Source organism: Periplaneta americana, chromosome 1, assembly GCF_040183065.1.
Source record: "Periplaneta americana isolate PAMFEO1 chromosome 1, P.americana_PAMFEO1_priV1, whole genome shotgun sequence".
NCBI classification, from domain to species: Eukaryota; Metazoa; Arthropoda; class Insecta; order Blattodea; family Blattidae; genus Periplaneta; species Periplaneta americana.
In genome coordinates, this window is record NC_091117.1 from 212,175,053 (window position 1) to 212,189,267 (window position 14,215).

Below are 14,215 nucleotides of genomic sequence, written 5' to 3' on the forward strand. Positions count from 1 at the left end.
TTTGAGACTTACGAAATCGCATAAAATGTTAAAAATACTCCCTCCTGGTCGAATACAGGCTCCATATCCAAAAAATTTGAAAAAACACTGATGAACTGCACGACATATTTTGCACAAAATATTAATTTCTTGACATAATCTCGTAAATGATTTTTTTAAGCATAACTGCAATCATGCCTGAATATTAGCTAACTTTTCTTCTGTCAGCACATTTCTTCTTCTACCTTCTTTTTTTTCTTGTCTAACACAGAGCCCTTATTACGCAACTTTCTAATGAGTTCATGGTCATATAACTTCGTAGGTATGGGAGATTCTGAATATCTAGCTGTACCAAACAACAAGCCAGACATAACAAGCCCAACACAGTAGACGACCCCACTCATTATACCTACTTGTCCTCTTGATGGAATTTGTATGTGGTTCCAGAGTGTTGAAAATCTTAAATTTCAGGACACAGTGGAAGGAATATTCTGAATCCATTTTGAAACTTGTGTACACTACTTTTAACACTTGAATATAATTAATTGAGCACACACAAGATCGCATCTTCATTCAGAAAGCAGAAATACAACATAACATACAGAACAGAAAACACACTACAAAGACATCTCAACACACAAAAAACACAAACAAATAAATACGACCACACAGGTGTATACAAACTCACATGTAATAGTTGCGATAAGTTCTACATAGGACAGACAGGCAGATCATTCCAAACACGGTACACAGAACACATTAAAGCAATAACCAGAGGACACAATACATCTACATACGCCGATCACATAACCAATGCTAACCATACATACAATAACATAAATGCGGACATGGAAATCCTACACATACAACCCAAGAACCAAAAACTCAACACACTAGAACAATTCGAAATATACAAACACACTAAAACACACCCCGATCAAATTCTCAACACACAGATCAATTTCAGTACACACACACTATTTGACTCCACTCTTCAACACCTTTCAACAATCAAACACACCCACATAACAGGCAGCGAAGTTCGAGATGACGCCGAGATCTAGTAGGCTCTGAGGATGGTGCGTGAAGCACTGAAACAGCTGTAAGCCACACAAATCTTACATAATTAACACGAGTAAGTCTGCTAGTTAATCAATTAATAATATTCTGAACTCTGTTTCTGAACACATTCATCGTAAAAGCCTAAAAACCTGTATAATTAACCTCTAGAGAGGAAACACACAGTGATATTAGAAAATCTGAACCGCCTCTTTTGAAATAAGAGAAGTTATTATGCTCTCTAACTTTCCTTCCTAGATGCTATGATACGAACATAATACTGAAATTATTATGATTACATAAAAATATAAAATCGTTTGCTGCATACAGAATCTGAGAGAGAGAGGGAGAGAGAATTATATATATATATATACGTTTATCTGTAGAAGATTGATCACTAGTTGGTAGGATAACTCTCGCAAATTGTATAAAGATTGGTGAAATAACTTGTGGTAGACAAAAACGAAAATTGCACAGACTTAGTTATAATAGTACAAATTCTCAGATGACAAATTCTTCAAGAGAACAGTTGTGAACTTCGTGTGATTTACCACTACATCCATACACAATTTATGCTGTATCTGAAGATTTAAATTTTTCCGTAGCTCCCACCATATTATTAATAGAAGATATTTTGAGTGGTGTAGAAAAAGAAAACAGCTCACTTATTTGGAGTAGCCAGATATAACGAACCCAACAAAGTAGGCAATCCCTCTTGTTTACCTATGTTGCCCTGATTTGGAAATGTTAAGTTCCGGGACACGGTGGAATTCTCGATTAATTTACATATTATGATTCTCGATTATCCTGCAATTCACTTTATATGACTTTCGGTCCAATTTTGGCCAGATAATTGACATTCTATTTATTTTTGTCTGTGACATATACTAGTTTTACTGTAAAATCACGATTCTCAGAATCACTCATTATCACATCTTCTCTTGGATAGTATAATTTCATATTGGATGTTTAAAGTGGTGAGGCAATGACCTGAAAAGGTACATCACCTATAGAATTTGATTGTAATATTGTATGTCTAAGTGCCTAAATGTAATTCTAAAGGAGACTTTAAAGAGTCGTATATGAAATATGCGTGCCAGTATAAGTTTAAATTAACAATAACAGGAAGTGATAGTGCTATATCATTTATGAATATTGTATAGGCTACTTCTCACGTTTTATAAGCCAATCACTTTGCAGTATCCCAACTTGTATGTAAATTTTACTTGTTAGGGCAACACTCATATTCGTATTAGGTAATTTTCAGTATATGGGGAGTACCTTGTTTACTTCTCAGCATCTATGAAAGGTGTACTGAAATGATCTCATTGAATTCAACTAAACAGAACATTATACAACTATAACTATCACTAACACTGTTGTTATTAGTACTGTTGCTAAATTACTACTTGCAGTGCTATTATTACTATAGCTAACTTCTGCTGTCATTACACAATTACTACTGTGACTACCACTCCTATGACTTAGGACTATTACAACTACTACCACCACCACCACGACCAATTTTTTTTTATCAATTTTGTGTTGCTATCAAAGCATAATGTACAAATTACTGTGATGTACTTACTTACTTACTGGCTTTTAAGGAACCCGGAGGTTCATTGCCACCCTCACATAAGCCCGCCATTGGTCCCTATCCTGAGCAAGATTAATCCATTATCTATCATCATATCCCACCTCCCTCAAATCCATTTTAATATTATCTTCCCATCTACGTCTCGGCCTCCCTAAAGGTCTTTTTCCCTCCGGCCTCCCAATTAACACTATATATATTTCTGGATTCGCCCATACATGCTACATGCCCTGCCCATCTCAAACGTCTGGATTTAATGTTCCTAATTATGTCAGGTGAAGAATACAATGCGTGCAGTTCTGTGTTGTGTAACTTTCTCCATTCTCCTGTAACTTCATCCCTCTTAGCCCCAAATATTTTCCTACGCACCTTATTCTCAAACACCCTTAACCTATGTTCCTCTCTCAAAGTGAGAGTCCAAGTTTCACAACCATAAAGAACAACCGGCAATATAACTGTTTTATAAATTCTAACTTTCAGATTTTTTGACAGCAGACTGGATGATAAAAGCTTCTCAACCGAATAATAACACGCATTTCCCATATTTATTCTGTGTTTAATTTCCTCCCGAGCATCATTTATATTTGTTATTGTTGCTCCAAGATATTTGAACTTCTCCACCTCTTCAAAAGATAAATTTCCAATTTTTATATTTCCATTTCGTACAGTATTCTCGTCACGAGACATAATCATATACTTTGTCTTTTCGGGATTTAATTCCAAACCTATCTCTTTAATTGCTTCCAGTAAAATTCCCGTGTTTTCCCTAATCGTTTGTGGATTTTCTCCTACCATATTCACTTCATCCGCATAGACAAGCAGCTGATGTAATCCTTTCAGTTCCAAAACCTCTCTGTTATCCTGGACTTTCCTAATGGCCGTACTCTAGAGCAAAGTTAAAAAGTAAAGGTGATACTATGATGTACTGAAGTACATAATTAAGGAGTTTCAGTGCAGTAATTCTGCATTTCCATATTGTAAAGCTGGAAACCCGGGTTTGAGTCCATGTGCTGGAGAGAATTTTTCCCTGTTCTACCAATTCTTTACAATGTAAAAGTTTTCGATAAATACATACAAATGCACATAATACATTTTCGTAGAGAGATACAGTAGAAAATTGACTTCATGCTTATTCTCATAAGCTGAAGTCATTTCTAAAACAATTATTCCCAAAGTGTTGGTGGCTACTCCCTGAAGGGGTCGTGAAATAGCCGAGGAGGATTGTTAGATGACTTAAAAAAATAAAACAAAAACGCCTTATTAACATACTGTAAATATATCTTCTAATTAGAAACAGAAATTAAGAGTGTTGAACATAAAATAAAGAAAATGTTTCAGTTGTTATTAAAGTAAAAAATAATTGAATACTCCCTCAGAATAAGGGTATAAGTACATAGGGAAACCATGCAACATATACCCTTATTCCGGGGGGGGGGGGGGTATTCAATTAATATGGTAAATGGGTCTGTTTTTGAGAAAGTAGCTACTCAAATCTGATACACACTGATATTATGTTCAATTTCAAGCAAACTGCTCGCTTTTGCTATGATGGCAATCATAGACTAGAAATTGATTTTATCATAATTAGCATAATGGGGAAGGGACATGGTGAGGAGATAGTAAAAGATTTAGGGTGGGAACCTCTCAAATCAAATCGACGAAAAACCAGACTTACCGCATTGTTTAAGGCACAAATGGGACACAAAGCATGGACCAATATCAATCCTAGATTAGCAACACCATCATACTTAGGAAGGGCTGATCATATTAGAAAGTTTAAATGTAGAAAACAAAGAATGGACGTGGCAAAATTTTCCTTTGTTAACCTCACAATAGTAGACTGGAACAGCTTACCTGCGGCAATCTTTCAGGGTGGTCCTCTTAAAATCATTACATTTAAGGAAAGGTTGAGAAGATTAGACTGAAAATGTAATTGGAGGTGCAGTGTAATTATTTAAGTTGTGTCATGTAACTAATTGAATTGATATAATATAATTAATTAAGTTGATATGTAATTAATTAAAATGATATGTAATTTAGTTGATATGTAAATAAATTAGGGTGATATGTAATTAATTAAGATATGTAATTAAGTTGGTAATTAATTAAGGTGATATGTAATTATTTAAATTGGTAATAGTTGGGTGAAATAGAAGTACTTACAAGTTAGATTTACTTTTGCTTATCGTAGGCATTATTATATAATAGTTTTTATTTATAGTCCTAGGTTTATTGCATCTAATATTTATAGATTTACGTTTATTTTATTTTATTTCTGTAATTGTAATTATTGTATATTATATATCACTGCCACCGGGTGTATACCCAATTGTTGTTGTTGTTTTCTAATGCCAGGCGTTTGACAATAAAGTCATTTGACCTCTTGCACTCCAATATTTTTCAAAGATATTATCATGACCAGCCACTGAAGCACAGATTTTGAAGTGTTCCGAATCCATTTCTTGGTTTTGAGTTGCACAATGGACAGTTAGGGGACTGATATATTCCAATTCTATGCAGGTGTTTGGCCAAACAATCATGGCCTGTTGCCAATCTAAATGCAGCTACAGACGATTTTCGTGGTAAATCGGGAATTAACTGTGGATTTTGATGCAGAGAGTTCCATTTTTTCCCTATGGGATTGTGTTATCAAATTTTGTTTGTTGAAGTCTAAGTATGTAGATTTAATAAATCTTTTCACAGAGTAATACGTAGATTTAGTAACAGGTCTGTAAGTAGTAAGTAGTATACCCAATTGTAGTGTTAATAAATACATACATAAATATGAGTTTGTAAACACTATCAAACATTTAAAAGCTTCTTTTGCTAAGCTCGAGATATTCATGCATCCTTTTGATCCAAAACTGGTTTGTGCTCCGTATACAATAATTTCAACAGTCTATCAGTAGGTACATATTTCAACGAGTCTTTCCTTCATTTTGTTTTAATTTTAGCTAATTGAACGCAACTGTCTAAAAAAAAAAAAAAAATCAGTTTCCATATTGACTTGTCATAATTGTTTTGAGTTTCTTCTGGAAAATACTCAAAAATTACATATACTAGATACATTTTGCTGTACAATCCATAGTCACCTTAGTCAGTAAAAGTTTGAATTCAACATTATCTGCAAGGACTTCACATGCGAGTGAGATAAACAGTCAAACGATAACTAAATTTTACTGGAAATAGAACAGCATTATCACATTAGCAAATGCAGGACAGTAAGATTGTTAATCAGAAAACAAAATGGAATTCTTAGTGGAAAAGGAGGCATTAACACGTGGGTAGATAGAATGAGAAAATTTGTAGAGAACAGAGATTTAAGGATGTATGGACTACATCATTGGATTCAGACAGAAACGTATGTGGGCTGACAAAAATTCTGATAATAAAAAGAGAACTAGATTCAAAGTTATTTTCTGCATTCATTGTACAGAAGAACAAGAAAATTGAAAATTATAGTTTGTTTGTGAGATGTAGTAAAGGGATATAACTTATAACCTTTATGACAGTAGTAGTCCTATTTTAAATGCATGAATCTTAGCTTTTTTCATGGAATATTGTCCTTGAACTCCATTCGATTGATTCAAGCTGAATATATTTACATAACAAATCATGTGATGTCATAAGAGTAATTACTGAGAATGAATTTGCCTTTATAAAGTGATTTGATCATAATTTCTAGATGCATTATGAAATCTTCGGGGATGAGAAGAGAAAGAAAGAAAGAATTGCATAAGACATTTCTTCTTGGTCTCTTTGAAAGCAAGAACCACAATAAACTATCGAGCTATTATAATTTACTTTCTTATAAACCTGCTTTTCAAACTCTCACGAAAATTTTTTGAATGTTTGAAGTTTCACTATCTGAATTCGAAGCTAATATTTCCGTTTTATTAAGAAACATGTTTTACAAGAATTGTCAGATCATAGCCAGTAGGCAATATTGGGACATTCCACCGTCACTCACATTACAATGTAACAACTCTCACCACACATTCTTAATTATACAGTTCCCGATATTATTAGCATATTTCATCATCATCATCATCATCATCCTTCACGAATTAGGCCTCTGTAGACCTGTTTCGGCCCCATCTAGCAGTCTTCTAAAAGGTCGTCCTGGTCGACAATGTCCTCTAGGTTTATACTGCATCATAATTTTTGGGATTCTTGAATGATCTAGCCAATTGAATTTGTATCTGCTGATTTTTTTCTTCTACTGACTCTACTTCTAATTGTTCTAAAATTTCTTCATTCCTTTTTCGGTCTAAAAGAGTATATCCTGCTGTCCTCCTGAAAAATTTCATTTCCGTTGCTTTGATTCTGTTCATGTCTTTTTTCTTCAATGTCCAAATCTCGCTTCCATATAAAAGGGAGGGTAATGCTAGTGTATTATATATATTTTTATTCTTGTAGATTTTTGTACTAATTTAGCTTTTAATGCATTGTTTATTATTCCTAGAATTTGTGTAAATTTGGTAATTTTCTTGTTCACATCTTTTTCATTTTGATAAGATATTTCACAACCCAGATAATTGAAATTTTGTACTTATTCGAGGTATTGCAGAGGAAATGCTGCATTACAAGCCTGTCCAGAGGCTAAAAGTGGCAGCCCCACTACTGGACTACCTAACGATAAGGCTAGTAACCTATCTTAGGGAAAATTACATTACTTTCAAGCCTCAAACAAGCAGAATAAGGACAGATTAGTATATTTTCATTTGATAAAGTATTTCATTGCCCAGTAGAAAGGGTGAAAATAAGTGTACAATTATTTGAGAAGTCATAATTTATTAAAAAGGAAAAAAAATGTTAAATGTACTGTCACTCACGTTACAAGACAAGTACATGCAAACACAATAATGGCAAACTTTGCGTTTCTAAAAACTGGAAAGATAAGGTTTTTTTCTGTTCGACATCACAATATAATAGTGATAACTGAGTGGGAATAAAATTACTGTAGAATATGTTTAAATTATGAAAAATCTGCTGTAATTGTGTCACTCACATTACAGCTCTGTCACTCATAATACTTTGTCAGAATTACTTAGTAGGAAAATTATTTTGAAGTACAATTTATGCTATAGTCTCGACGTTGTTATTCCCGGCGTGACTCCTCCTCTTTGCTTACATCTTAGGAAGTGAAGGCTCTATAAAGTCTAGGTAGGTAGTATCGTTCGTCATTTTTGTTCTTTCGTTGCCGAGCTATCATACGAGGAATCTATTTGCCACACCGTTAAACATTATCATGTCATAGCTCCTACTGTATGATAATAAATCAAACACACTGTAATTCAGCAAATAATTGAGAAGGAAATAACGTCTTCGTGTGCTTTCTGTGAATGTCAACGAAAGAGCCAAAATGGCGGGTGATTATATTAAGTATTTATCGAGCCTTAAGATATGAATAACACCTTCGTCAGCGAATCACAAGAAGCACACATTTAAATGTAGCCGACTTGCAACGCGATTGGCTGCCGGAAATTAGAGAGACGGGACTATAAGAAGACACTGAAATATATCATTTACACATTATAAAATGAAAAGCAAAGGCAAAAATCATACAATTACTAGTATTTAAAAAAATATATAATGCCCATCTTAGTATAAAGTTACCAATTATATTGTATAACTCAGGACTTTAGAGAAGCCAAACCTTAAAAGAGTTTACTTATATCATGATATAAGATAAGAGAATACTGACCTTAAAATCACTAAAAATCGCATGAAAAAAAGAACAGCAATTGATGATGATATCTTGAAGCTAAGTTTCATAATGAACACAGTTTCCCACCAAAATATCCTTGTAAATAGGAAACACACGGTGTAGGCAATGGTTACAATAAAATTTTCACCTTGTCTCATAATTTTAAAATTTTGATGAAATGTCCCACTCTTCATGGAATGACCCTAGTTTGTTTCCAAGTTTTGCATAGTCTTTTTAACAGCTGTTTAATAATAAATTTGTCAACAGCTCGAAGATTTATTGACAGTAGCAGGTAGCGTTATACATTTCGACCTTGAGAACTGTCAAGATAATCGGAGCTTGTCAATTCTCATTTGTCAACTTTTGAAGTGTTGTCTTTGGGCCATTCAAGATTTGCGCTAGGTTATTGGAATTTATATTAACCCATCAAACTACACATGAAAAACCACTAATGGTTTGCAGACAATTTATAAGCACTGACACACTGGGTGCTAATTGGTTTACTGTGATTGCCAGCTCGTGATTACTGTCAGAAGTGATTTGTTTTTACATTCACAGGGGTACCTTCTTTAAAAATATAATCATGATAATAACATTTTTGTCTGTTTGGTATGCTGTGTTTCGTGTTAACTCTTGTTGAAGGGCAACTACCCTTGTGGGATATATACTTACTTACTTACTGGCTTTTAAGGAACCCGGAGGTACATTGCCGCCCTCACATAAGCCCGCCATTGGTCCCTATCCTGAGCAAGGTTAATCCATTCTCTATCATATCCCACCTCCCTCAAATCCATTTTAATATTATCTTCCCATCTACGTCTCGGCCTCCCTAAAGGTCTTCTTCCCTCCGGCCTCCCAACTAACACTCTATCTGCATTTCTGGATTCGCCCATAAGTGCTACATGCCCTGTCCATCTCAAACGTCTGGATTTAATGTTCCTAATTATGTCAGGTGAAGAATACAATTCGTGCAGTTCTGTGTTGTGTCACTTTCTTCATTCTCCTGTAACTTCATCCCTCTTAACCCCAAATATTTTCCTAAGCACCTTATTCTCAAACATCCTTAATTTCTGTTCCTCTCTCTAAGTGAGAGTCCAAGTTCCACAACCATACAGAACAACCAGTAATATAACTGTTTTATAAATTCTAACTTTCAGATTTTTCGACAGCAGACTGGATGATGAAATTTTCTCAACCGAATAATAACAGGCATTTCCCATATTTATTCTGTGTTTAATTTCCTCCAGAGTATCATTTATATTTGTTACTGTTGCTCCCAGATATTTGAACTTCTTCACCTCTTCAAAAGATGAATTTCCAATCTTTATATTTCCATTTCGTACAATATTCCTGTCACATAATCATATACTTTGTCTTTTCGGGATTTACTTCCAAACCTATCTCTTTACTTGCTTCCAGTAAAATTCCCGTGTTTTCCCTAATTGTTTGTGGATTTTCTCCTAACATATTCACGTCATCCACATAGACAAGCAGCTGATGTAACCTGTTCAATTCCAAACCCTCTCTGTTATCCTGGACTTCCCTAATGGCATACTCTAGAGCAAAGTTAAACAGTAAAGGTGATAGCGCATCTCCTTGCTTTAGCCCACAGTGAATTGGAAACGTATCTGACAGAAACTGACCTATACAAACTCTGCTGTACGTTTCACTGAGACACATTTTAATTAATCGAACTAGTTTCTTGGGGATACCAAATTCAATAAGAATATCATATAAAACTTCTCTCTTAACCGAGTCATATGCCTTTTTGAAATCTATGAATAACTGATGCACTGTACCCTTATACTCCCATTTTTTCTCCATTATCTGTCGAATACAAAATATCTGGTCAATAGTTGATCTATTACACCTAAAACCACATTGATGATCCTCAATAATTTGTGGGATATATATGTATATATTTTTTCTACCGTAATGTTGTAGTCATACACATACACACAACACACATATTAATATTCTATCAATTTTCCTTTCATAAAAGTTTTTAAATGCGAAATATTGGAACTCGTATGCTTTTGGTAAAAAAAATTTAGACATATTGTTTGCATTAGGTATGCACATAATGAAAAAAACATCTATTTACCAGTCGTTGCATTTCTTTATTCAAGTATTATTAAAGAATGCAGTAGTTACTTCAGAATACAATATTTTTTAGTTTTAAGTTGAGATTATTATCATTATTATTATTATTATTATTATTATTATTATTATTATTATTATTATTATTTTGAACGGGATACATCAGCTTCTTGTCTATGCGGATGACGTGAATATGTTAGGAGAAAATCCACAAACGATTAGGGAAAACACGGAAATTCTGCTTGAAGCAAGTAAAGAGATAGGGTTGGAAGTAAATCCCGAAAAGACTAAGTATATGATTATGTCGCGTGATCAGAATATTGTACGAAATGGAACTATAAAAGTTGGAGATTTATTCTTCGAAGAGGTGGAAAAATTCAAATATCTTGGAGCAACAGTAACAAATATAAATGATACTCGGGAGGAAATTAAACGCAGAATAAATATGGGAAATGCCTGTTATTATTCGGTTGAGAAGCTTTTGTCATCTAGTCTGCTGTCAAAAAATCTGAAAATTAGAATTTATAAAATAGTTATATTACCGGTTCTGTATGGCTGTGAAACTTGGACTCTCACTTGGAGAGAGGAACAGAGATTGAGGGTTTTTGAGAATAAGGTTCTTAGGAAAATATTTGGGGCTAAGAGGGATGAAGTTACAGGAGAATAGAGAAAGTTACACAACGCAGAGCTGCACGCATAGCATCCTTCACCTGACATAATTAGGAACATTAAATCCAGACGTTTGCGATGGACAGGGCATGCAGCACGTATGAGCGAATCCAGAAATGCATATAGAGTGTTAGTTGGGAGGCCAGAGGGGAAAATACCTTTGGGGAGGCCGAGACGTAGATGGGAGGATAATATTAAAATGGATTTGAGGGAGGTGGGATATGATGGTAGAGACTGGATTAATCTTGCTCAGGATAGGGACCAATGGCGGGCTCATGTGAGGGCGGCAATGAACCTCCGAGTTCCTTAAAAGCCAGTAAGTAATTAAGACACACTGGGTGCTAATTGGTTTACTGTGATTGCCATCTCGCGATTACTGTCAGAAGTGATTTGTTTTTACCTTCACAAGGGTAGCTTCTTTAAAAATATAATCATGATAATAACATTTTTGTCATTTTGGTATGCTGTGTTTTATGTCAACTCTTGTTGAAGGGCAACTACCCTTGTGGGATATATATGTATATATTTTTTCTACCGTAATGTTGTAGTCATACACATACACACAACACACATATTAAAATTCTATCAATTTTCCTTTCATAAAAGTTTTTAAATACGAAATATTGGAACCCATATGCTTTTGGTAGAAAAATTTTGGACATATTGTTTACATTAGGTATGCACATATTGAAAAAAACATCTATTTACCAGTCGTTGCATTTCTTTATTCAATTATTATTAAAGAATGCAGTAGTTACTTCAGAATACAATATTCTTTAGTTTTAAGTTGAGATTATTATTTTATTGATTATTGTTAGGCTATTATTATTATTACTATTATTATTATTATTATTATTATTAATGTTACTATTATTATTACTACTATTATTATTACTATTACTATTATTGTTATTATTATTATTATTATTATTATTATTATTATTATTATTATTACTATTGTTATTACTATTATTGTTATTGTTATTATTATTACTATTATTATTATTATTATTATTATTATTATTATTATTATTATTATTATTATAGCTCCCATGGTGGTCTAGTGGTTAGAGTGCTGGACTTATAATCTTGTGGACTAGGGATTAAGCCTCAGCATACCTGTGATACCGATATATAACTTGTGTTGGGCAAGCCCATGGCCCAGTTAACACCAGAGTTTTCTCTGGGAGCTCCTCCGGTTCCCCTGTGATGTTCCAATAAATCTCTATCATGTCATCTCATCTCATCGTGGGTGTACAGTAGACCAGCCTCCTGTGGCGCACCTTGGGCAACCACTTTGTCAGTAAATTGATCTATATAATTACTGGCTTCATATGAGTGATGAATGACGAACAGTCAAGTGTCCACTACTAGTAAAAAGAAAGAAATAACTCATGTCGAAAACATAATAACGTTGAAACAATGGTGAAGATAATGTTAGAAAACAATACCGTCTTTGCCGTGACTGTTGTAGATAATCATAGATACCGGTTTACCCTATCTCCTTCCGCTAACTTTACATAATACTGCTTTGTAAAATATTGCAGTTTGTCACGAATATATTATGTAACCATCAGTACAATATCTAATCTAATACAGATAGTGAATAGGAAGGAACAGAACAAATAATAAAGTCAAAAGTAAAAAAATAATGGAAATGGAATATTTTTTTCTTACTCTAAATACTGTAACTTCCCCTTTTATCCGACTTACACACCACTGTGAGTAGAGGAAAGAGATTCATTCGATCATTAACTAGACTTCTCACAAATGTGGGCATCCTTAGTCCTGGGCTTGGTGTCATGGAGGACCACCTCTGAGATATCGAACACAATCGCAAGACAATAGACAAACACCTGGTCTTTGTGGACAGATGATAAGTTTCGTCCATTAACCATACCAGGAACCGAACCTCGTACTGCTTGGTTGGGAAGAGTGTGCACTATTCACATAGCCACAATGACAAACATAATATAATGGCATATTATGAATTAAAACTATTACTTCGGAATATGTATGATAAGAACTTTCTTGTGTTAAGTATTATTAACGTACCTTGTTAACATGTTTCGACCTATTTTCGGTCATTTTCGGAACTGGTCGTTGTTGGTCTTGGCGCCTCTTGTTTCCTGTGTGGGGTGTTCGAAGTGTAGAGTCAACATACCAATGAACCAACAGGATTACAACGAAGAACTAAACACAAACAAATACATAGCACAAGAAAACGGATACAACCCCAACATAATAGACAACATAATACGTAAGACAAAACAAAACCACAAAAAACAGAATAATACAACACAAACACAAGAACACAAAAAATACATCACACTAACATACGAAAACAAAAACACACATAAAATTGCAACCTCATTCAAGAAATTAAACTACAACATCGCATATAGAACAAACAACACTCTACAAAAACATCTCAACACACAAACAACACAAACAAACAAATACAACCACACAGGCGTGTACAAACTCAAATGTAACACCTGCAACAATTTCTGCATAGGACAGACAGGCAGATCATTTGAAACACGTTACGAAGAACACAGCACAGCCATAACAAAATTACAAAACACCTCCACATATGCAGAACACATTACAAATGCCAACCACACCCACAGAGACATCAACACAGACATGGAAATACTGCACATCCAACCAAAAAGTCAGAAACTCAACACACTAGAACAATATGAAATATACAGACACACGAAAACACACCCCAACGATATTCTCAACACACAATTCAATTTCAAAACACATACACTCTTTGACTCTACACTTCGAACACACCCACACAGGAAACACGAGGCACCAAGACCAACAACGACCAGTTCCGAAGATGACCGAAAATAGGTCGAAACATGTTAACAAGGTACGTTAATAATATTTAACACAAGAAAGTTCTTATCACACATATTCCGAAGTGATACAGTGTTAAAAGTTGTGTAATCAAGATGTATAAAAGTATTAGTTTGAATACAAAGAGGACATTTAAAGCACCAATAATAGAAAGAAAACTACGAGACTTTTCTAGCACATGACACTGAAACTTTAAACTTGCATATTTCTAAATTCTACAGTGCGAGAAT

At 34.2% G+C, this 14,215-nt stretch overlaps 1 protein-coding gene across 2 annotated transcripts in view; it reads left to right on the forward strand.

Moving 5' to 3' along the window:
- Cds (CDP-diacylglycerol synthase) overlaps positions 1-14,215 on the forward strand; it is an 83,186-nt gene that overhangs the window by 18,795 nt on the left and 50,176 nt on the right. The gene's annotated exons all lie outside the window — the stretch shown is intronic.